The sequence below is a fragment of the Ambystoma mexicanum genome, chromosome 4p (genome assembly GCF_040938575.1).
Source record: "Ambystoma mexicanum isolate Mex_15411 chromosome 4p, UKY_AmexF1_1, whole genome shotgun sequence".
Lineage (NCBI taxonomy): Eukaryota > Metazoa > Chordata > Amphibia > Caudata > Ambystomatidae > Ambystoma > Ambystoma mexicanum.
Genome location: NC_090927.1, coordinates 39,108,268 through 39,129,006, shown reverse-complemented (window position 1 = coordinate 39,129,006; position 20,739 = coordinate 39,108,268). Strand labels below are relative to the sequence as shown.

The window sequence follows — 20,739 nt, the reverse complement described above, 5'->3', positions numbered from 1 at the left end:
AAGGAAAGAAAAAGGTAAGTGGGGCCAACCAGTGGGGAAAAGAGGGGTCAGTTCAAACAAACAGGTTCTTTCGAATAGAGGTGGGGCAGTTTAAAATGATAAGGTTGCTGGTTGGGATAGCATGGGCGCATACTGATAGAGCCAACGTAGGTCTTTGAGCAAAGATTCAGGAAATAAGGATGGTACATTTTATGGTGTTAGATGCAGTGGGGCAGGTTTACATGAGGGCAGTTTCAGAGAATGAGCAAGTATTTCAAAATGTATTTTCTGGCTGTGTGAGGGACTTGAGAGGTCTTCAAGCAGACCCTTGGAGTATGTTTAAAGTCTCTCACAAAATAAACTCTAGAAAAGACAGGTGGGGCACCCAAGCCTAGCGGCCAAATAGTGAGGCGACTGCATGAAAGGCAAATGCGAAAAGAGGCAAAGAGGGGTAGCACAAGGGGATGCAGCCAATTTCGACACTTCTGTTTCTGGTGATTGTCTTGCCCCTGTGCCCACGAAAGGCTCTGGGGAACGCAGGCACAGTTGCGGCTCAGGCATGGACAGTCTGCAAGGCCCTCCTTCGGCATAATAAAAGTGCCCTTGTGAGCCTGGCTGTGTTTAAATCACACAGCAGGGAATGCAGCTTTCAACTTTCCCTCACTGGCCACGAACGGCCACGAACGGCCAGGTTCTATAGACCAAAAAGCTAGGAGGAACCCTGGCCACTTTTAAATGAGGGTGGGTTTTGAACTACAGTTCCTTCAGGAGCAAAGCCTGGATTGGCCTTCCTGGATGTTCCTGTGGCCCGCTGGATGCTTTAATGGGCTGGATAAAGCGTTCTGGAGGATGGAATCCTCTTGGGTTCAGTCTGGGAACTTCTGGGAGTTCATCTGCATAACCCAGCCCCGTCCACCCTTCTTGACCTGGCCGGCAGTTACCTTGCTCTGTTACTAGAGGGCGCGTTTGGACTCTCTTCATGAACCGTGTGCCTCACAGGTGTGATAATGATGTAGTTTGGGGTTTGTTTTTGTGGCATGCTACCTGTCACCAGCCGCAAGCAGATCAGCATGAGATCTGATGTCAAATAACAGCATAACAAACTGTGACATAATACAAACCTGACATAAGCGATGTAAGCAGCGAGTATAACGAAACCGGCTGAACGCACACAAGAAAACTAAATGATGGAAGTGGAAACACATAATTAATCATGCATATATATATAGGAAAGGAGCAAAACTCTCTGCAAATGGGAAAAAAAGCGACCTGCTTACAAAAGGGACTTTGGGGGAGGAGAATTAAAAACTGGTAAGAAAAAAGGGCTGAAAAGAGTTAGGTATATATCCAGCGAGGGAGGGGTTGGAAGTTTGTGGCATCTTACCTGTTTTGGAGCATATCAAAATAACTAGCTCAAAATTCAAGCATCGAAGGATGGGACTCTTGATTGATGAATGGAAGACATCTGAAGTACAAAACACTATACATTCAAGTGAAGCTTTTCAGATGGATCGTATTCTCTCTGGAGTTTTGAGTGTGGAGTTGTGTCACATAATCTTCATCAACAAATCATAAAATCGCAGCCTTCTTAGCGCAGTAGGCAGCGCGTCAGTCTCATAATCTGAAGGTCCTGAGTTCGAGCCTCAGAGAGGGCACAAGTGTTTTTTGTTTCAACAAATACAATTGGACATATTTTTTCTAAACATGAAGAGGAGCATGATGTTCAGTAGACCGCAACGCGGTCCTTGTGAATCACAGGATTGGATTCTTTACTGACGCAGAAAAGAAATATGATTGCCAAATACCAAAGAACCAATTGGGGCTAGCTGCGTTTTATTTGAATATTTCTATCTGGACTTTGTGAGTAGCGTGGTCTCAAATCATGCTCTCCACCAGGTTATCCAAAGAGCCTCCAACGGAGCCTTCTTAGCGCAGTAGGCAGCGCGTCAGTCTCATAATCTGAAGGTCCTGAGTTCGAGCCTCAGAGAGGGCACAAGTGTTTTTTGTTTCAGCAAATTCAATTGGACATATCCTTTCTAAACATGAAGAGGAGAATGATGTTCAGTAGACCGCAACGCGGTCCTTGTGAATCACAGGATTGGATTCTTTACTGACGCAGAAAAGAAATATGATCGCAAAATACCATAGAACCAATGGGGCTAGCTGCATTTTATTTTAATATTTCTATCTGGACTGTGTGAGTAGCGTTGTCTCAGATCTGGTTCTCCACCAAGTTCTCCAAAAATACTCCAGCAGAGCCTTCTTAGCGCAGTAGGCAGCGCGTCAGTCTCATAATCTGAAGGTCCTGAGTTCGAGCCTCAGAGAGGGCACAAGTGTTTTTTGTTTCAGCAAATTCAATTGGACATATCCTTTCTAAACATGAAGAGTAGCATGATGTTCAGTAGACCGCAACGCGGTCCTTGTGAATCAGAGGATTGGATTCTTTACTGACGCAGAAAAGAAATATGATCGCAAAATACCATAGAACCAATGGGGCTAGCTGCATTTTATTTTAATATTTCTATCTGGACTGTGTGAGTAGCGTTGTCTCAGATCTGGTCCTCCACCAAGTTCTCCAAAAATACTCCAGCAGAGCCTTCTTAGCGCAGTAGGCAGCGCGTCAGTCTCATATTCTGAAGGTCCTGAGTTCGAGCCTCAGAGAGGGCACAAGTGTTTTTTGTTTCAGCAAATTCAATTGGACATATCCTTTCTAAACATGAAGAGTAGCATGATGTTCAGTAGACCGCAACGCGGTCCTTGTGAATCAGAGGATTGGATTCTTTACTGACGCAGAAAAGAAATATGATCGCAAAATACCATAGAACCAATGGGGCTAGCTGCATTTTATTTGAATATTTCTATCTGCACTTTGTGAGTAGCGTGGTCTTGGATCTGTTTCTCCACCAGGTTCTCCAAACATACTCCAGCCGAACCTGCTTAGTGCAGTAGGCAGCGCGTCAGTCTCATAATTTGAAGGTCCTGAGTTCTTTCCTCAGAGAAGGCAGGCCTCTTATGTTTCAGGTAATAACTTTTCAAAAACGTTGACAGAATGAGTACAATGTTTGGTATTTTGCAAATGTAAGCAGTCCCTGTGCAAACTTTCTGGCCCTGTGTTCCCACGCCTTCTCCTTGTGCCTTCCAGAGCCCATCAGGTGCACTATGAACTAATGGCAAAACATGGTTGTGCATATAAGGTTGATGCCGCACGAACCCTGCTATGGTTTTTCATATTAATAAGCCTCCGTGCAGTGTCCATCGCCGCCCTAGTGGCGTTATGGCTCTGTAGTTGGTCCGGATAAGCCCAGGGTACCCAGGCCGTAATCTGTAAAGGAAAGAAAAAGGTAAGTGGGGCCAACCAGTGGGGAAAAGAGGGGTCAGTTCAAACAAACAGGTTCTTTCGAATAGAGGTGGGGCAGTTTAAAATGATAAGGTTGCTGGTTGGGATAGCATGGGCGCATACTGATAGAGCCAACGTAGGTCTTTGAGCAAAGATTCAGGAAATAAGGATGGTACATTTTATGGTGTTAGATGCAGTGGGGCAGGTTTACATGAGGGCAGTTTCAGAGAATGAGCAAGTATTTCAAAATGTATTTTCTGGCTGTGTGAGGGACTTGAGAGGTCTTCAAGCAGACCCTTGGAGTATGTTTAAAGTCTCTCACAAAATAAACTCTAGAAAAGACAGGTGGGGCACCCAAGCCTAGCGGCCAAATAGTGAGGCGACTGCATGAAAGGCAAATGCGAAAAGAGGCAAAGAGGGGTAGCACAAGGGGATGCAGCCAATTTCGACACTTCTGTTTCTGGTGATTGTCTTGCCCCTGTGCCCACGAAAGGCTCTGGGGAACGCAGGCACAGTTGCGGCTCAGGCATGGACAGTCTGCAAGGCCCTCCTTCGGCATAATAAAAGTGCCCTTGTGAGCCTGGCTGTGTTTAAATCACACAGCAGGGAATGCAGCTTTCAACTTTCCCTCACTGGCCACGAACGGCCACGAACGGCCAGGTTCTATAGACCAAAAAGCTAGGAGGAACCCTGGCCACTTTTAAATGAGGGTGGGTTTTGAACTACAGTTCCTTCAGGAGCAAAGCCTGGATTGGCCTTCCTGGATGTTCCTGTGGCCCGCTGGATGCTTTAATGGGCTGGATAAAGCGTTCTGGAGGATGGAATCCTCTTGGGTTCAGTCTGGGAACTTCTGGGAGTTCATCTGCATAACCCAGCCCCGTCCACCCTTCTTGACCTGGCCGGCAGTTACCTTGCTCTGTTACTAGAGGGCGCGTTTGGACTCTCTTCATGAACCGTGTGCCTCACAGGTGTGATAATGATGTAGTTTGGGGTTTGTTTTTGTGGCATGCTACCTGTCACCAGCCGCAAGCAGATCAGCATGAGATCTGATGTCAAATAACAGCATAACAAACTGTGACATAATACAAACCTGACATAAGCGATGTAAGCAGCGAGTATAACGAAACCGGCTGAACGCACACAAGAAAACTAAATGATGGAAGTGGAAACACATAATTAATCATGCATATATATATAGGAAAGGAGCAAAACTCTCTGCAAATGGGAAAAAAAGCGACCTGCTTACAAAAGGGACTTTGGGGGAGGAGAATTAAAAACTGGTAAGAAAAAAGGGCTGAAAAGAGTTAGGTATATATCCAGCGAGGGAGGGGTTGGAAGTTTGTGGCATCTTACCTGTTTTGGAGCATATCAAAATAACTAGCTCAAAATTCAAGCATCGAAGGATGGGACTCTTGATTGATGAATGGAAGACATCTGAAGTACAAAACACTATACATTCAAGTGAAGCTTTTCAGATGGATCGTATTCTCTCTGGAGTTTTGAGTGTGGAGTTGTGTCACATAATCTTCATCAACAAATCATAAAATCGCAGCCTTCTTAGCGCAGTAGGCAGCGCGTCAGTCTCATAATCTGAAGGTCCTGAGTTCGAGCCTCAGAGAGGGCACAAGTGTTTTTTGTTTCAACAAATACAATTGGACATATTTTTTCTAAACATGAAGAGGAGCATGATGTTCAGTAGACCGCAACGCGGTCCTTGTGAATCACAGGATTGGATTCTTTACTGACGCAGAAAAGAAATATGATTGCCAAATACCAAAGAACCAATTGGGGCTAGCTGCGTTTTATTTGAATATTTCTATCTGGACTTTGTGAGTAGCGTGGTCTCAAATCATGCTCTCCACCAGGTTATCCAAAGAGCCTCCAACGGAGCCTTCTTAGCGCAGTAGGCAGCGCGTCAGTCTCATAATCTGAAGGTCCTGAGTTCGAGCCTCAGAGAGGGCACAAGTGTTTTTTGTTTCAGCAAATTCAATTGGACATATCCTTTCTAAACATGAAGAGGAGAATGATGTTCAGTAGACCGCAACGCGGTCCTTGTGAATCACAGGATTGGATTCTTTACTGACGCAGAAAAGAAATATGATCGCAAAATACCATAGAACCAATGGGGCTAGCTGCATTTTATTTTAATATTTCTATCTGGACTGTGTGAGTAGCGTTGTCTCAGATCTGGTTCTCCACCAAGTTCTCCAAAAATACTCCAGCAGAGCCTTCTTAGCGCAGTAGGCAGCGCGTCAGTCTCATAATCTGAAGGTCCTGAGTTCGAGCCTCAGAGAGGGCACAAGTGTTTTTTGTTTCAGCAAATTCAATTGGACATATCCTTTCTAAACATGAAGAGTAGCATGATGTTCAGTAGACCGCAACGCGGTCCTTGTGAATCAGAGGATTGGATTCTTTACTGACGCAGAAAAGAAATATGATCGCAAAATACCATAGAACCAATGGGGCTAGCTGCATTTTATTTTAATATTTCTATCTGGACTGTGTGAGTAGCGTTGTCTCAGATCTGGTCCTCCACCAAGTTCTCCAAAAATACTCCAGCAGAGCCTTCTTAGCGCAGTAGGCAGCGCGTCAGTCTCATATTCTGAAGGTCCTGAGTTCGAGCCTCAGAGAGGGCACAAGTGTTTTTTGTTTCAGCAAATTCAATTGGACATATCCTTTCTAAACATGAAGAGTAGCATGATGTTCAGTAGACCGCAACGCGGTCCTTGTGAATCAGAGGATTGGATTCTTTACTGACGCAGAAAAGAAATATGATCGCAAAATACCATAGAACCAATGGGGCTAGCTGCATTTTATTTGAATATTTCTATCTGCACTTTGTGAGTAGCGTGGTCTTGGATCTGTTTCTCCACCAGGTTCTCCAAACATACTCCAGCCGAACCTGCTTAGTGCAGTAGGCAGCGCGTCAGTCTCATAATTTGAAGGTCCTGAGTTCTTTCCTCAGAGAAGGCAGGCCTCTTATGTTTCAGGTAATAACTTTTCAAAAACGTTGACAGAATGAGTACAATGTTTGGTATTTTGCAAATGTAAGCAGTCCCTGTGCAAACTTTCTGGCCCTGTGTTCCCACGCCTTCTCCTTGTGCCTTCCAGAGCCCATCAGGTGCACTATGAACTAATGGCAAAACATGGTTGTGCATATAAGGTTGATGCCGCACGAACCCTGCTATGGTTTTTCATATTAATAAGCCTCCGTGCAGTGTCCATCGCCGCCCTAGTGGCGTTATGGCTCTGTAGTTGGTCCGGATAAGCCCAGGGTACCCAGGCCGTAATCTGTAAAGGAAAGAAAAAGGTAAGTGGGGCCAACCAGTGGGGAAAAGAGGGGTCAGTTCAAACAAACAGGTTCTTTCGAATAGAGGTGGGGCAGTTTAAAATGATAAGGTTGCTGGTTGGGATAGCATGGGCGCATACTGATAGAGCCAACGTAGGTCTTTGAGCAAAGATTCAGGAAATAAGGATGGTACATTTTATGGTGTTAGATGCAGTGGGGCAGGTTTACATGAGGGCAGTTTCAGAGAATGAGCAAGTATTTCAAAATGTATTTTCTGGCTGTGTGAGGGACTTGAGAGGTCTTCAAGCAGACCCTTGGAGTATGTTTAAAGTCTCTCACAAAATAAACTCTAGAAAAGACAGGTGGGGCACCCAAGCCTAGCGGCCAAATAGTGAGGCGACTGCATGAAAGGCAAATGCGAAAAGAGGCAAAGAGGGGTAGCACAAGGGGATGCAGCCAATTTCGACACTTCTGTTTCTGGTGATTGTCTTGCCCCTGTGCCCACGAAAGGCTCTGGGGAACGCAGGCACAGTTGCGGCTCAGGCATGGACAGTCTGCAAGGCCCTCCTTCGGCATAATAAAAGTGCCCTTGTGAGCCTGGCTGTGTTTAAATCACACAGCAGGGAATGCAGCTTTCAACTTTCCCTCACTGGCCACGAACGGCCACGAACGGCCAGGTTCTATAGACCAAAAAGCTAGGAGGAACCCTGGCCACTTTTAAATGAGGGTGGGTTTTGAACTACAGTTCCTTCAGGAGCAAAGCCTGGATTGGCCTTCCTGGATGTTCCTGTGGCCCGCTGGATGCTTTAATGGGCTGGATAAAGCGTTCTGGAGGATGGAATCCTCTTGGGTTCAGTCTGGGAACTTCTGGGAGTTCATCTGCATAACCCAGCCCCGTCCACCCTTCTTGACCTGGCCGGCAGTTACCTTGCTCTGTTACTAGAGGGCGCGTTTGGACTCTCTTCATGAACCGTGTGCCTCACAGGTGTGATAATGATGTAGTTTGGGGTTTGTTTTTGTGGCATGCTACCTGTCACCAGCCGCAAGCAGATCAGCATGAGATCTGATGTCAAATAACAGCATAACAAACTGTGACATAATACAAACCTGACATAAGCGATGTAAGCAGCGAGTATAACGAAACCGGCTGAACGCACACAAGAAAACTAAATGATGGAAGTGGAAACACATAATTAATCATGCATATATATATAGGAAAGGAGCAAAACTCTCTGCAAATGGGAAAAAAAGCGACCTGCTTACAAAAGGGACTTTGGGGGAGGAGAATTAAAAACTGGTAAGAAAAAAGGGCTGAAAAGAGTTAGGTATATATCCAGCGAGGGAGGGGTTGGAAGTTTGTGGCATCTTACCTGTTTTGGAGCATATCAAAATAACTAGCTCAAAATTCAAGCATCGAAGGATGGGACTCTTGATTGATGAATGGAAGACATCTGAAGTACAAAACACTATACATTCAAGTGAAGCTTTTCAGATGGATCGTATTCTCTCTGGAGTTTTGAGTGTGGAGTTGTGTCACATAATCTTCATCAACAAATCATAAAATCGCAGCCTTCTTAGCGCAGTAGGCAGCGCGTCAGTCTCATAATCTGAAGGTCCTGAGTTCGAGCCTCAGAGAGGGCACAAGTGTTTTTTGTTTCAACAAATACAATTGGACATATTTTTTCTAAACATGAAGAGGAGCATGATGTTCAGTAGACCGCAACGCGGTCCTTGTGAATCACAGGATTGGATTCTTTACTGACGCAGAAAAGAAATATGATTGCCAAATACCAAAGAACCAATTGGGGCTAGCTGCGTTTTATTTGAATATTTCTATCTGGACTTTGTGAGTAGCGTGGTCTCAAATCATGCTCTCCACCAGGTTATCCAAAGAGCCTCCAACGGAGCCTTCTTAGCGCAGTAGGCAGCGCGTCAGTCTCATAATCTGAAGGTCCTGAGTTCGAGCCTCAGAGAGGGCACAAGTGTTTTTTGTTTCAGCAAATTCAATTGGACATATCCTTTCTAAACATGAAGAGGAGAATGATGTTCAGTAGACCGCAACGCGGTCCTTGTGAATCACAGGATTGGATTCTTTACTGACGCAGAAAAGAAATATGATCGCAAAATACCATAGAACCAATGGGGCTAGCTGCATTTTATTTTAATATTTCTATCTGGACTGTGTGAGTAGCGTTGTCTCAGATCTGGTTCTCCACCAAGTTCTCCAAAAATACTCCAGCAGAGCCTTCTTAGCGCAGTAGGCAGCGCGTCAGTCTCATAATCTGAAGGTCCTGAGTTCGAGCCTCAGAGAGGGCACAAGTGTTTTTTGTTTCAGCAAATTCAATTGGACATATCCTTTCTAAACATGAAGAGTAGCATGATGTTCAGTAGACCGCAACGCGGTCCTTGTGAATCAGAGGATTGGATTCTTTACTGACGCAGAAAAGAAATATGATCGCAAAATACCATAGAACCAATGGGGCTAGCTGCATTTTATTTTAATATTTCTATCTGGACTGTGTGAGTAGCGTTGTCTCAGATCTGGTCCTCCACCAAGTTCTCCAAAAATACTCCAGCAGAGCCTTCTTAGCGCAGTAGGCAGCGCGTCAGTCTCATATTCTGAAGGTCCTGAGTTCGAGCCTCAGAGAGGGCACAAGTGTTTTTTGTTTCAGCAAATTCAATTGGACATATCCTTTCTAAACATGAAGAGTAGCATGATGTTCAGTAGACCGCAACGCGGTCCTTGTGAATCAGAGGATTGGATTCTTTACTGACGCAGAAAAGAAATATGATCGCAAAATACCATAGAACCAATGGGGCTAGCTGCATTTTATTTGAATATTTCTATCTGCACTTTGTGAGTAGCGTGGTCTTGGATCTGTTTCTCCACCAGGTTCTCCAAACATACTCCAGCCGAACCTGCTTAGTGCAGTAGGCAGCGCGTCAGTCTCATAATTTGAAGGTCCTGAGTTCTTTCCTCAGAGAAGGCAGGCCTCTTATGTTTCAGGTAATAACTTTTCAAAAACGTTGACAGAATGAGTACAATGTTTGGTATTTTGCAAATGTAAGCAGTCCCTGTGCAAACTTTCTGGCCCTGTGTTCCCACGCCTTCTCCTTGTGCCTTCCAGAGCCCATCAGGTGCACTATGAACTAATGGCAAAACATGGTTGTGCATATAAGGTTGATGCCGCACGAACCCTGCTATGGTTTTTCATATTAATAAGCCTCCGTGCAGTGTCCATCGCCGCCCTAGTGGCGTTATGGCTCTGTAGTTGGTCCGGATAAGCCCAGGGTACCCAGGCCGTAATCTGTAAAGGAAAGAAAAAGGTAAGTGGGGCCAACCAGTGGGGAAAAGAGGGGTCAGTTCAAACAAACAGGTTCTTTCGAATAGAGGTGGGGCAGTTTAAAATGATAAGGTTGCTGGTTGGGATAGCATGGGCGCATACTGATAGAGCCAACGTAGGTCTTTGAGCAAAGATTCAGGAAATAAGGATGGTACATTTTATGGTGTTAGATGCAGTGGGGCAGGTTTACATGAGGGCAGTTTCAGAGAATGAGCAAGTATTTCAAAATGTATTTTCTGGCTGTGTGAGGGACTTGAGAGGTCTTCAAGCAGACCCTTGGAGTATGTTTAAAGTCTCTCACAAAATAAACTCTAGAAAAGACAGGTGGGGCACCCAAGCCTAGCGGCCAAATAGTGAGGCGACTGCATGAAAGGCAAATGCGAAAAGAGGCAAAGAGGGGTAGCACAAGGGGATGCAGCCAATTTCGACACTTCTGTTTCTGGTGATTGTCTTGCCCCTGTGCCCACGAAAGGCTCTGGGGAACGCAGGCACAGTTGCGGCTCAGGCATGGACAGTCTGCAAGGCCCTCCTTCGGCATAATAAAAGTGCCCTTGTGAGCCTGGCTGTGTTTAAATCACACAGCAGGGAATGCAGCTTTCAACTTTCCCTCACTGGCCACGAACGGCCACGAACGGCCAGGTTCTATAGACCAAAAAGCTAGGAGGAACCCTGGCCACTTTTAAATGAGGGTGGGTTTTGAACTACAGTTCCTTCAGGAGCAAAGCCTGGATTGGCCTTCCTGGATGTTCCTGTGGCCCGCTGGATGCTTTAATGGGCTGGATAAAGCGTTCTGGAGGATGGAATCCTCTTGGGTTCAGTCTGGGAACTTCTGGGAGTTCATCTGCATAACCCAGCCCCGTCCACCCTTCTTGACCTGGCCGGCAGTTACCTTGCTCTGTTACTAGAGGGCGCGTTTGGACTCTCTTCATGAACCGTGTGCCTCACAGGTGTGATAATGATGTAGTTTGGGGTTTGTTTTTGTGGCATGCTACCTGTCACCAGCCGCAAGCAGATCAGCATGAGATCTGATGTCAAATAACAGCATAACAAACTGTGACATAATACAAACCTGACATAAGCGATGTAAGCAGCGAGTATAACGAAACCGGCTGAACGCACACAAGAAAACTAAATGATGGAAGTGGAAACACATAATTAATCATGCATATATATATAGGAAAGGAGCAAAACTCTCTGCAAATGGGAAAAAAAGCGACCTGCTTACAAAAGGGACTTTGGGGGAGGAGAATTAAAAACTGGTAAGAAAAAAGGGCTGAAAAGAGTTAGGTATATATCCAGCGAGGGAGGGGTTGGAAGTTTGTGGCATCTTACCTGTTTTGGAGCATATCAAAATAACTAGCTCAAAATTCAAGCATCGAAGGATGGGACTCTTGATTGATGAATGGAAGACATCTGAAGTACAAAACACTATACATTCAAGTGAAGCTTTTCAGATGGATCGTATTCTCTCTGGAGTTTTGAGTGTGGAGTTGTGTCACATAATCTTCATCAACAAATCATAAAATCGCAGCCTTCTTAGCGCAGTAGGCAGCGCGTCAGTCTCATAATCTGAAGGTCCTGAGTTCGAGCCTCAGAGAGGGCACAAGTGTTTTTTGTTTCAACAAATACAATTGGACATATTTTTTCTAAACATGAAGAGGAGCATGATGTTCAGTAGACCGCAACGCGGTCCTTGTGAATCACAGGATTGGATTCTTTACTGACGCAGAAAAGAAATATGATTGCCAAATACCAAAGAACCAATTGGGGCTAGCTGCGTTTTATTTGAATATTTCTATCTGGACTTTGTGAGTAGCGTGGTCTCAAATCATGCTCTCCACCAGGTTATCCAAAGAGCCTCCAACGGAGCCTTCTTAGCGCAGTAGGCAGCGCGTCAGTCTCATAATCTGAAGGTCCTGAGTTCGAGCCTCAGAGAGGGCACAAGTGTTTTTTGTTTCAGCAAATTCAATTGGACATATCCTTTCTAAACATGAAGAGGAGAATGATGTTCAGTAGACCGCAACGCGGTCCTTGTGAATCACAGGATTGGATTCTTTACTGACGCAGAAAAGAAATATGATCGCAAAATACCATAGAACCAATGGGGCTAGCTGCATTTTATTTTAATATTTCTATCTGGACTGTGTGAGTAGCGTTGTCTCAGATCTGGTTCTCCACCAAGTTCTCCAAAAATACTCCAGCAGAGCCTTCTTAGCGCAGTAGGCAGCGCGTCAGTCTCATAATCTGAAGGTCCTGAGTTCGAGCCTCAGAGAGGGCACAAGTGTTTTTTGTTTCAGCAAATTCAATTGGACATATCCTTTCTAAACATGAAGAGTAGCATGATGTTCAGTAGACCGCAACGCGGTCCTTGTGAATCAGAGGATTGGATTCTTTACTGACGCAGAAAAGAAATATGATCGCAAAATACCATAGAACCAATGGGGCTAGCTGCATTTTATTTTAATATTTCTATCTGGACTGTGTGAGTAGCGTTGTCTCAGATCTGGTCCTCCACCAAGTTCTCCAAAAATACTCCAGCAGAGCCTTCTTAGCGCAGTAGGCAGCGCGTCAGTCTCATATTCTGAAGGTCCTGAGTTCGAGCCTCAGAGAGGGCACAAGTGTTTTTTGTTTCAGCAAATTCAATTGGACATATCCTTTCTAAACATGAAGAGTAGCATGATGTTCAGTAGACCGCAACGCGGTCCTTGTGAATCAGAGGATTGGATTCTTTACTGACGCAGAAAAGAAATATGATCGCAAAATACCATAGAACCAATGGGGCTAGCTGCATTTTATTTGAATATTTCTATCTGCACTTTGTGAGTAGCGTGGTCTTGGATCTGTTTCTCCACCAGGTTCTCCAAACATACTCCAGCCGAACCTGCTTAGTGCAGTAGGCAGCGCGTCAGTCTCATAATTTGAAGGTCCTGAGTTCTTTCCTCAGAGAAGGCAGGCCTCTTATGTTTCAGGTAATAACTTTTCAAAAACGTTGACAGAATGAGTACAATGTTTGGTATTTTGCAAATGTAAGCAGTCCCTGTGCAAACTTTCTGGCCCTGTGTTCCCACGCCTTCTCCTTGTGCCTTCCAGAGCCCATCAGGTGCACTATGAACTAATGGCAAAACATGGTTGTGCATATAAGGTTGATGCCGCACGAACCCTGCTATGGTTTTTCATATTAATAAGCCTCCGTGCAGTGTCCATCGCCGCCCTAGTGGCGTTATGGCTCTGTAGTTGGTCCGGATAAGCCCAGGGTACCCAGGCCGTAATCTGTAAAGGAAAGAAAAAGGTAAGTGGGGCCAACCAGTGGGGAAAAGAGGGGTCAGTTCAAACAAACAGGTTCTTTCGAATAGAGGTGGGGCAGTTTAAAATGATAAGGTTGCTGGTTGGGATAGCATGGGCGCATACTGATAGAGCCAACGTAGGTCTTTGAGCAAAGATTCAGGAAATAAGGATGGTACATTTTATGGTGTTAGATGCAGTGGGGCAGGTTTACATGAGGGCAGTTTCAGAGAATGAGCAAGTATTTCAAAATGTATTTTCTGGCTGTGTGAGGGACTTGAGAGGTCTTCAAGCAGACCCTTGGAGTATGTTTAAAGTCTCTCACAAAATAAACTCTAGAAAAGACAGGTGGGGCACCCAAGCCTAGCGGCCAAATAGTGAGGCGACTGCATGAAAGGCAAATGCGAAAAGAGGCAAAGAGGGGTAGCACAAGGGGATGCAGCCAATTTCGACACTTCTGTTTCTGGTGATTGTCTTGCCCCTGTGCCCACGAAAGGCTCTGGGGAACGCAGGCACAGTTGCGGCTCAGGCATGGACAGTCTGCAAGGCCCTCCTTCGGCATAATAAAAGTGCCCTTGTGAGCCTGGCTGTGTTTAAATCACACAGCAGGGAATGCAGCTTTCAACTTTCCCTCACTGGCCACGAACGGCCACGAACGGCCAGGTTCTATAGACCAAAAAGCTAGGAGGAACCCTGGCCACTTTTAAATGAGGGTGGGTTTTGAACTACAGTTCCTTCAGGAGCAAAGCCTGGATTGGCCTTCCTGGATGTTCCTGTGGCCCGCTGGATGCTTTAATGGGCTGGATAAAGCGTTCTGGAGGATGGAATCCTCTTGGGTTCAGTCTGGGAACTTCTGGGAGTTCATCTGCATAACCCAGCCCCGTCCACCCTTCTTGACCTGGCCGGCAGTTACCTTGCTCTGTTACTAGAGGGCGCGTTTGGACTCTCTTCATGAACCGTGTGCCTCACAGGTGTGATAATGATGTAGTTTGGGGTTTGTTTTTGTGGCATGCTACCTGTCACCAGCCGCAAGCAGATCAGCATGAGATCTGATGTCAAATAACAGCATAACAAACTGTGACATAATACAAACCTGACATAAGCGATGTAAGCAGCGAGTATAACGAAACCGGCTGAACGCACACAAGAAAACTAAATGATGGAAGTGGAAACACATAATTAATCATGCATATATATATAGGAAAGGAGCAAAACTCTCTGCAAATGGGAAAAAAAGCGACCTGCTTACAAAAGGGACTTTGGGGGAGGAGAATTAAAAACTGGTAAGAAAAAAGGGCTGAAAAGAGTTAGGTATATATCCAGCGAGGGAGGGGTTGGAAGTTTGTGGCATCTTACCTGTTTTGGAGCATATCAAAATAACTAGCTCAAAATTCAAGCATCGAAGGATGGGACTCTTGATTGATGAATGGAAGACATCTGAAGTACAAAACACTATACATTCAAGTGAAGCTTTTCAGATGGATCGTATTCTCTCTGGAGTTTTGAGTGTGGAGTTGTGTCACATAATCTTCATCAACAAATCATAAAATCGCAGCCTTCTTAGCGCAGTAGGCAGCGCGTCAGTCTCATAATCTGAAGGTCCTGAGTTCGAGCCTCAGAGAGGGCACAAGTGTTTTTTGTTTCAGCAAATTCAATTGGACATATCCTTTCTAAACATGAAGAGGAGCATGATGTTCAGTAGACCGCAACGCGGTCCTTGTGAATCACAGGATTGGATTCTTTACTGACGCAGAAAAGAAATATGATCGCAAAATACCATAGAACCAATGGGGCTAGCTGCATTTTATTTTAATATTTCTATCTGGACTGTGTGAGTAGCGTTGTCTCAGATCTGGTCCTCCACCAAGTTCTCCAAAAATACTCCAGCAGAGCCTTCTTAGCGCAGTAGGCAGCGCGTCAGTCTCATAATCTGAAGGTCCTGAGTTCGAGCCTCAGAGAGGGCACAAGTGTTTTTTGTGTTTCAGCAAATTCAATTGGACATATCCTTTCTAAACATGAAGAGGAGCATGATGTTCAGTAGACCGCAACGCGGTCCTTGTGAATCACAGGATTGGATTCTTTACTGACGCAGAAAAGAAATATGATTGCCAAATACCAAAGAACCAATTGGGGCTAGCTGCGTTTTATTTGAATATTTCTATCTGGACTTTGTGAGTAGCGTGGTCTCAAATCATGCTCTCCACCAGGTTATCCAAAGAGCCTCCAACGGAGCCTTCTTAGCGCAGTAGGCAGCGCGTCAGTCTCATAATCTGAAGGTCCTGAGTTCGAGCCTCAGAGAGGGCACAAGTGTTTTTTGTTTCAGCAAATTCAATTGGACATATCCTTTCTAAACATGAAGAGTAGCATGATGTTCAGTAGACCGCAACGCGGTCCTTGTGAATCAGAGGATTGGATTCTTTACTGACGCAGAAAAGAAATATGATCGCAAAATACCATAGAACCAATGGGGCTAGCTGCATTTTATTTTAATATTTCTATCTGGACTGTGTGAGTAGCGTTGTCTCAGATCTGGTCCTCCACCAAGTTCTCCAAAAATACTCCAGCAGAGCCTTCTTAGCGCAGTAGGCAGCGCGTCAGTCTCATATTCTGAAGGTCCTGAGTTCGAGCCTCAGAGAGGGCACAAGTGTTTTTTGTTTCAGCAAATTCAATTGGACATATCCTTTCTAAACATGAAGAGTAGCATGATGTTCAGTAGACCGCAACGCGGTCCTTGTGAATCAGAGGATTGGATTCTTTACTGACGCAGAAAAGAAATATGATCGCAAAATACCATAGAACCAATGGGGCTAGCTGCATTTTATTTTAATATTTCTATCTGGACTGTGTGAGTAGCGTTGTCTCAGATCTGGTCCTCCACCAAGTTCTCCAAAAATACTCCAGCAGAGCCTTCTTAGCGCAGTAGGCAGCGCGTCAGTCTCATATTCTGAAGGTCCTGAGTTCGAGCCTCAGAGAGGGCACAAGTGTTTTTTGTTTCAGCAAATTCAATTGGACATATCCTTTCTAAACATGAAGAGTAGCATGATGTTCAGTAGACCGCAACGCGGTCCTTGTGAATCAGAGGATTGGATTCTTTACTGACGCAGAAAAGAAATATGATCGCAAAATACCATAGAACCAATGGGGCTAGCTGCATTTTATTTGAATATTTCTATCTGCACTTTGTGAGTAGCGTGGTCTTGGATCTGTTTCTCCACCAGGTTCTCCAAACATACTCCAGCCGAACCTGCTTAGTGCAGTAGGCAGCGCGTCAGTCTCATAATTTGAAGGTCCTGAGTTCTTTCCTCAGAGAAGGCAGGCCTCTTATGTTTCAGGTAATAACTTTTCAAAAACGTTGACAGAATGAGTACAATGTTTGGTATTTTGCAAATGTAAGCAGTCCCTGTGCAAACTTTCTGGCCCTGTGTTCCCACGCCTTCTCCTTGTGCCTTCCAGAGCCCATCAGGTGCACTATGAACTAATGGCAAAACATGGTTGTGCATATAAGGTTGATGCCGCACGAACCCTGCTATGGTTTTTCATATTAATAAGCCTCCGTGCAGTGTCCATCGCCGCCCTAGTGGCGTTATGGCTCTGTAGTTGGTCCGGATAAGCCCAGGGTACCCAGGCCGTAATCTGTAAAGGAAAGAAAAAGGTAAGTGGGGCCAACCAGTGGGGAAAAGAGGGGTCAGTTCAAACAAACAGGTTCTTTCGAATAGAGGTGGGGCAGTTTAAAATGATAAGGTTGCTGGTTGGGATAGCATGGGCGCATACTGATAGAGCCAACGTAGGTCTTTGAGCAAAGATTCAGGAAATAAGGATGGTACATTTTATGGTGTTAGATGCAGTGGGGCAGGTTTACATGAGGGCAGTTTCAGAGAATGAGCAAGTATTTCAAAATGTATTTTCTGGCTGTGTGAGGGACTTGAGAGGTCTTCAAGCAGACCCTTGGAGTATGTTTAAAGTCTCTCACAAAATAAACTCTAGAAAAGACAGGTGGGGCACCCAAGCCTAGCGGCCAAATAGTGAGGCGACTGCATGAAAGGCAAATGCGAAAAGAGGCAAAGAGGGGTAGCACAAGGGGATGCAGCCAATTTCGACACTTCTGTTTCTGGTGATTGTCTTGCCCCTGTGCCCACGAAAGGCTCTGGGGAACGCAGGCACAGTTGTGGCTCAGGCATGGACAGTCTGCAAGGCCCTCCTTCGGCATAATAAAAGTGCCCTTGTGAGCCTGGCTGTGTTTAAATCACACAGCAGGGAATGCAGCTTTCAACTTTCCCTCACTGGCCACGAACGGCCACGAACGGCCAGGTTCTATAGACCAAAAAGCTAGGAGGAACCCTGGCCACTTTTAAATGAGGGTGGGTTTTGAACTACAGTTCCTTCAGGAGCAAAGCCTGGATTGGCCTTCCTGGATGTTCCTGTGGCCCGCTGGATGCTTTAATGGGCTGGATAAAGCGTTCTGGAGGATGGAATCCTCTTGGGTTCAGTCTGGGAACTTCTGGGAGTTCATCTGCATAACCCAGCCCCGTCCACCCTTCTTGACCTGGCCGGCAGTTACCTTGCTCTGTTACTAGAGGGCGCGTTTGGACTCTCTTCATGAACCGTGTGCCTCACAGGTGTGATAATGATGTAGTTTGGGGTTTGTTTTTGTGGCATGCTACCTGTCACCAGCCGCAAGCAGATCAGCATGAGATCTGATGTCAAATAACAGCATAACAAACTGTGACATAATACAAACCTGACATAAGCGATGTAAGCAGCGAGTATAACGAAACCGGCTGAACGCACACAAGAAAACTAAATGATGGAAGTGGAAACACATAATTAATCATGCATATATATATAGGAAAGGAGCAAAACTCTCTGCAAATGGGAAAAAAAGCGACCTGCTTACAAAAGGGACTTTGGGGGAGGAGAATTAAAAACTGGTAAGAAAAAAGGGCTGAAAAGAGTTAGGTATATATCCAGCGAGGGAGGGGTTGGAAGTTTGTGGCATCTTACCTGTTTTGGAGCATATCAAAATAACTAGCTCAAAATTCAAGCATCGAAGGATGGGACTCTTGATTGATGAATGGAAGACATCTGAAGTACAAAACACTATACATTCAAGTGAAGCTTTTCAGATGGATCGTATTCTCTCTGGAGTTTTGAGTGTGGAGTTGTGTCACATAATCTTCATCAACAAATCATAAAATCGCAGCCTTCTTAGCGCAGTAGGCAGCGCGTCAGTCTCATAATCTGAAGGTCCTGAGTTCGAGCCTCAGAGAGGGCACAAGTGTTTTTTGTTTCAACAAATACAATTGGACATATTTTTTCTAAACATGAAGAGGAGCATGATGTTCAGTAGACCGCAACGCGGTCCTTGTGAATCACAGGATTGGATTCTTTACTGACGCAGAAAAGAAATATGATTGCCAAATACCAAAGAACCAATTGGGGCTAGCTGCGTTTTATTTGAATATTTCTATCTGGACTTTGTGAGTAGCGTGGTCTCAAATCATGCTCTCCACCAGGTTATCCAAAGAGCCTCCAACGGAGCCTTCTTAGCGCAGTAGGCAGCGCGTCAGTCTCATAATCTGAAGGTCCTGAGTTCGAGCCTCAGAGAGGGCACAAGTGTTTTTTGTTTCAGCAAATTCAATTGGACATATCCTTTCTAAACATGAAGAGGAGAATGATGTTCAGTAGACCGCAACGCGGTCCTTGTGAATCACAGGATTGGATTCTTTACTGACGCAGAAAAGAAATATGATCGCAAAATACCATAGAACCAATGGGGCTAGCTGCATTTTATTTTAATATTTCTATCTGGACTGTGTGAGTAGCGTTGTCTCAGATCTGGTTCTCCACCAAGTTCTCCAAAAATACTCCAGCAGAGCCTTCTTAGCGCAGTAGGCAGCGCGTCAGTCTCATAATCTGAAGGTCCTGAGTTCGAGCCTCAGAGAGGGCACAAGTGTTTTTTGTTTCAGCAAATTCAATTGGACATATCCTTTCTAAACATGAAGAGTAGCATGATGTTCAGTAGACCGCAACGCGGTCCTTGTGAATCAGAGGATTGGATTCTTTACTGACGCAGAAAAGAAATATGATCGCAAAATACCATAGAACCAATGGGGCTAGCTGCATTTTATTTTAATATTTCTATCTGGACTGTGTGAGTAGCGTTGTCTCAGATCTGGTCCTCCACCAAGTTCTCCAAAAATACTCCAGCAGAGCCTTCTTAGCGCAGTAGGCAGCGCGTCAGTCTCATATTCTGAAGGTCCTGAGTTCGAGCCTCAGAGAGGGCACAAGTGTTTTTTGTTTCAGCAAATTCAATTGGACATATCCTTTCTAAACATGAAGAGTAGCATGATGTTCAGTAGACCGCAACGCGGTCCTTGTGAATCAGAGGATTGGATTCTTTACTGACGCAGAAAAGAAATATGATCGCAAAATACCATAGAACCAATGGGGCTAGCTGCATTTTATTTGAATATTTCTATCTGCACTTTGTGAGTAGCGTGGTCTTGGATCTGTTTCTCCACCAGGTTCTCCAAACATACTCCAGCCGAACCTGCTTAGTGCAGTAGGCAGCGCGTCAGTCTCATAATTTGAAGGTCCTGAGTTCTTTCCTCAGAGAAGGCAGGCCTCTTATGTTTCAGGTAATAACTTTTCAAAAACGTTGACAGAATGAGTACAATGTTTGGTATTTTGCAAATGTAAGCAGTCCCTGTGCAAACTTTCTGGCCCTGTGTTCCCACGCCTTCTCCTTGTGCCTTCCAGAGCCCATCAGGTGCACTATGAACTAATGGCAAAACATGGTTGTGCATATAAGGTTGATGCCGCACGAACCCTGCTATGGTTTTTCATATTAATAAGCCTCCGTGCAGTGTCCATCGCCGCCCTAGTGGCGTTATGGCTCTGTAGTTGGTCCGGATAAGCCCAGGGTACCCAGGCCGTAATCTGTAAAGGAAAGAAAAAGGTAAGTGGGGCCAACCAGTGGGGAAAAGAGGGGTCAGTTCAAACAAACAGGTTCTTTCGAATAGAGGTGGGGCAGTTTAAAATGATAAGGTTGCTGGTTGGGATAGCATGGGCGCATACTGATAGAGCCAACGTAGGTCTTTGAGCAAAGATTCAGGAAATAAGGATGGTACATTTTATGGTGTTAGATGCAGTGGGGCAGGTTTACATGAGGGCAGTTTCAGAGAATGAGCAAGTATTTCAAAATGTATTTTCTGGCTGTGTGAGGGACTTGAGAGGTCTTCAAGCAGACCCTTGGAGTATGTTTAAAGTCTCTCACAAAATAAACTCTAGAAAAGACAGGTGGGGCACCCAAGCCTAGCGGCCAAATAGTGAGGCGACTGCATGAAAGGCAAATGCGAAAAGAGGCAAAGAGGGGTAGCACAAGGGGATGCAGCCAATTTCGACACTTCTGTTTCTGGTGATTGTCTTGCCCCTGTGCCCACGAAAGGCTCTGGGGAACGCAGGCACAGTTGCGGCTCAGGCATGGACAGTCTGCAAGGCCCTCCTTC

The 20,739-nt window shown here is 45.2% G+C and overlaps 25 non-coding genes across 25 annotated transcripts; all 25 read left to right on the top strand.

Moving 5' to 3' along the window:
* Positions 1-1,561: 1,561 nt before the first annotated feature.
* Positions 1,562-1,634, top strand: TRNAM-CAU (transfer RNA methionine (anticodon CAU)). The gene has a single exon. It is a non-coding gene; the product is annotated as a tRNA-Met (tRNA).
* Positions 1,635-1,899: 265 nt separating this feature from the next.
* TRNAM-CAU (transfer RNA methionine (anticodon CAU)) lies at positions 1,900-1,972 on the top strand. Its single transcript has one exon. It is a non-coding gene; the product is annotated as a tRNA-Met (tRNA).
* A 264-nt stretch (positions 1,973-2,236) lies between these two features.
* Positions 2,237-2,309, top strand: TRNAM-CAU (transfer RNA methionine (anticodon CAU)). Its single transcript has one exon. It is a non-coding gene; the product is annotated as a tRNA-Met (tRNA).
* Positions 2,310-2,573: 264 nt separating this feature from the next.
* TRNAM-CAU (transfer RNA methionine (anticodon CAU)) lies at positions 2,574-2,646 on the top strand. The gene has a single exon. It is a non-coding gene; the product is annotated as a tRNA-Met (tRNA).
* Positions 2,647-4,867: 2,221 nt separating this feature from the next.
* On the top strand, positions 4,868-4,940 carry TRNAM-CAU (transfer RNA methionine (anticodon CAU)). Its single transcript has one exon. It is a non-coding gene; the product is annotated as a tRNA-Met (tRNA).
* Positions 4,941-5,205: 265 nt separating this feature from the next.
* TRNAM-CAU (transfer RNA methionine (anticodon CAU)) lies at positions 5,206-5,278 on the top strand. The gene has a single exon. It is a non-coding gene; the product is annotated as a tRNA-Met (tRNA).
* A 264-nt stretch (positions 5,279-5,542) lies between these two features.
* Positions 5,543-5,615, top strand: TRNAM-CAU (transfer RNA methionine (anticodon CAU)). The gene has a single exon. It is a non-coding gene; the product is annotated as a tRNA-Met (tRNA).
* A 264-nt stretch (positions 5,616-5,879) lies between these two features.
* On the top strand, positions 5,880-5,952 carry TRNAM-CAU (transfer RNA methionine (anticodon CAU)). The gene has a single exon. It is a non-coding gene; the product is annotated as a tRNA-Met (tRNA).
* Positions 5,953-8,173: 2,221 nt separating this feature from the next.
* TRNAM-CAU (transfer RNA methionine (anticodon CAU)) lies at positions 8,174-8,246 on the top strand. Its single transcript has one exon. It is a non-coding gene; the product is annotated as a tRNA-Met (tRNA).
* Positions 8,247-8,511: 265 nt separating this feature from the next.
* TRNAM-CAU (transfer RNA methionine (anticodon CAU)) lies at positions 8,512-8,584 on the top strand. Its single transcript has one exon. It is a non-coding gene; the product is annotated as a tRNA-Met (tRNA).
* Positions 8,585-8,848: 264 nt separating this feature from the next.
* Positions 8,849-8,921, top strand: TRNAM-CAU (transfer RNA methionine (anticodon CAU)). Its single transcript has one exon. It is a non-coding gene; the product is annotated as a tRNA-Met (tRNA).
* A 264-nt stretch (positions 8,922-9,185) lies between these two features.
* TRNAM-CAU (transfer RNA methionine (anticodon CAU)) lies at positions 9,186-9,258 on the top strand. The gene has a single exon. It is a non-coding gene; the product is annotated as a tRNA-Met (tRNA).
* A 2,221-nt stretch (positions 9,259-11,479) lies between these two features.
* TRNAM-CAU (transfer RNA methionine (anticodon CAU)) lies at positions 11,480-11,552 on the top strand. Its single transcript has one exon. It is a non-coding gene; the product is annotated as a tRNA-Met (tRNA).
* Positions 11,553-11,817: 265 nt separating this feature from the next.
* TRNAM-CAU (transfer RNA methionine (anticodon CAU)) lies at positions 11,818-11,890 on the top strand. The gene has a single exon. It is a non-coding gene; the product is annotated as a tRNA-Met (tRNA).
* Positions 11,891-12,154: 264 nt separating this feature from the next.
* TRNAM-CAU (transfer RNA methionine (anticodon CAU)) lies at positions 12,155-12,227 on the top strand. The gene has a single exon. It is a non-coding gene; the product is annotated as a tRNA-Met (tRNA).
* A 264-nt stretch (positions 12,228-12,491) lies between these two features.
* TRNAM-CAU (transfer RNA methionine (anticodon CAU)) lies at positions 12,492-12,564 on the top strand. The gene has a single exon. It is a non-coding gene; the product is annotated as a tRNA-Met (tRNA).
* A 2,221-nt stretch (positions 12,565-14,785) lies between these two features.
* Positions 14,786-14,858, top strand: TRNAM-CAU (transfer RNA methionine (anticodon CAU)). The gene has a single exon. It is a non-coding gene; the product is annotated as a tRNA-Met (tRNA).
* Positions 14,859-15,122: 264 nt separating this feature from the next.
* TRNAM-CAU (transfer RNA methionine (anticodon CAU)) lies at positions 15,123-15,195 on the top strand. Its single transcript has one exon. It is a non-coding gene; the product is annotated as a tRNA-Met (tRNA).
* A 267-nt stretch (positions 15,196-15,462) lies between these two features.
* On the top strand, positions 15,463-15,535 carry TRNAM-CAU (transfer RNA methionine (anticodon CAU)). The gene has a single exon. It is a non-coding gene; the product is annotated as a tRNA-Met (tRNA).
* Positions 15,536-15,799: 264 nt separating this feature from the next.
* TRNAM-CAU (transfer RNA methionine (anticodon CAU)) lies at positions 15,800-15,872 on the top strand. The gene has a single exon. It is a non-coding gene; the product is annotated as a tRNA-Met (tRNA).
* A 264-nt stretch (positions 15,873-16,136) lies between these two features.
* TRNAM-CAU (transfer RNA methionine (anticodon CAU)) lies at positions 16,137-16,209 on the top strand. Its single transcript has one exon. It is a non-coding gene; the product is annotated as a tRNA-Met (tRNA).
* A 2,221-nt stretch (positions 16,210-18,430) lies between these two features.
* On the top strand, positions 18,431-18,503 carry TRNAM-CAU (transfer RNA methionine (anticodon CAU)). The gene has a single exon. It is a non-coding gene; the product is annotated as a tRNA-Met (tRNA).
* A 265-nt stretch (positions 18,504-18,768) lies between these two features.
* Positions 18,769-18,841, top strand: TRNAM-CAU (transfer RNA methionine (anticodon CAU)). The gene has a single exon. It is a non-coding gene; the product is annotated as a tRNA-Met (tRNA).
* A 264-nt stretch (positions 18,842-19,105) lies between these two features.
* On the top strand, positions 19,106-19,178 carry TRNAM-CAU (transfer RNA methionine (anticodon CAU)). The gene has a single exon. It is a non-coding gene; the product is annotated as a tRNA-Met (tRNA).
* Positions 19,179-19,442: 264 nt separating this feature from the next.
* Positions 19,443-19,515, top strand: TRNAM-CAU (transfer RNA methionine (anticodon CAU)). The gene has a single exon. It is a non-coding gene; the product is annotated as a tRNA-Met (tRNA).
* The last annotated feature ends 1,224 nt before the right edge of the window (positions 19,516-20,739 follow it).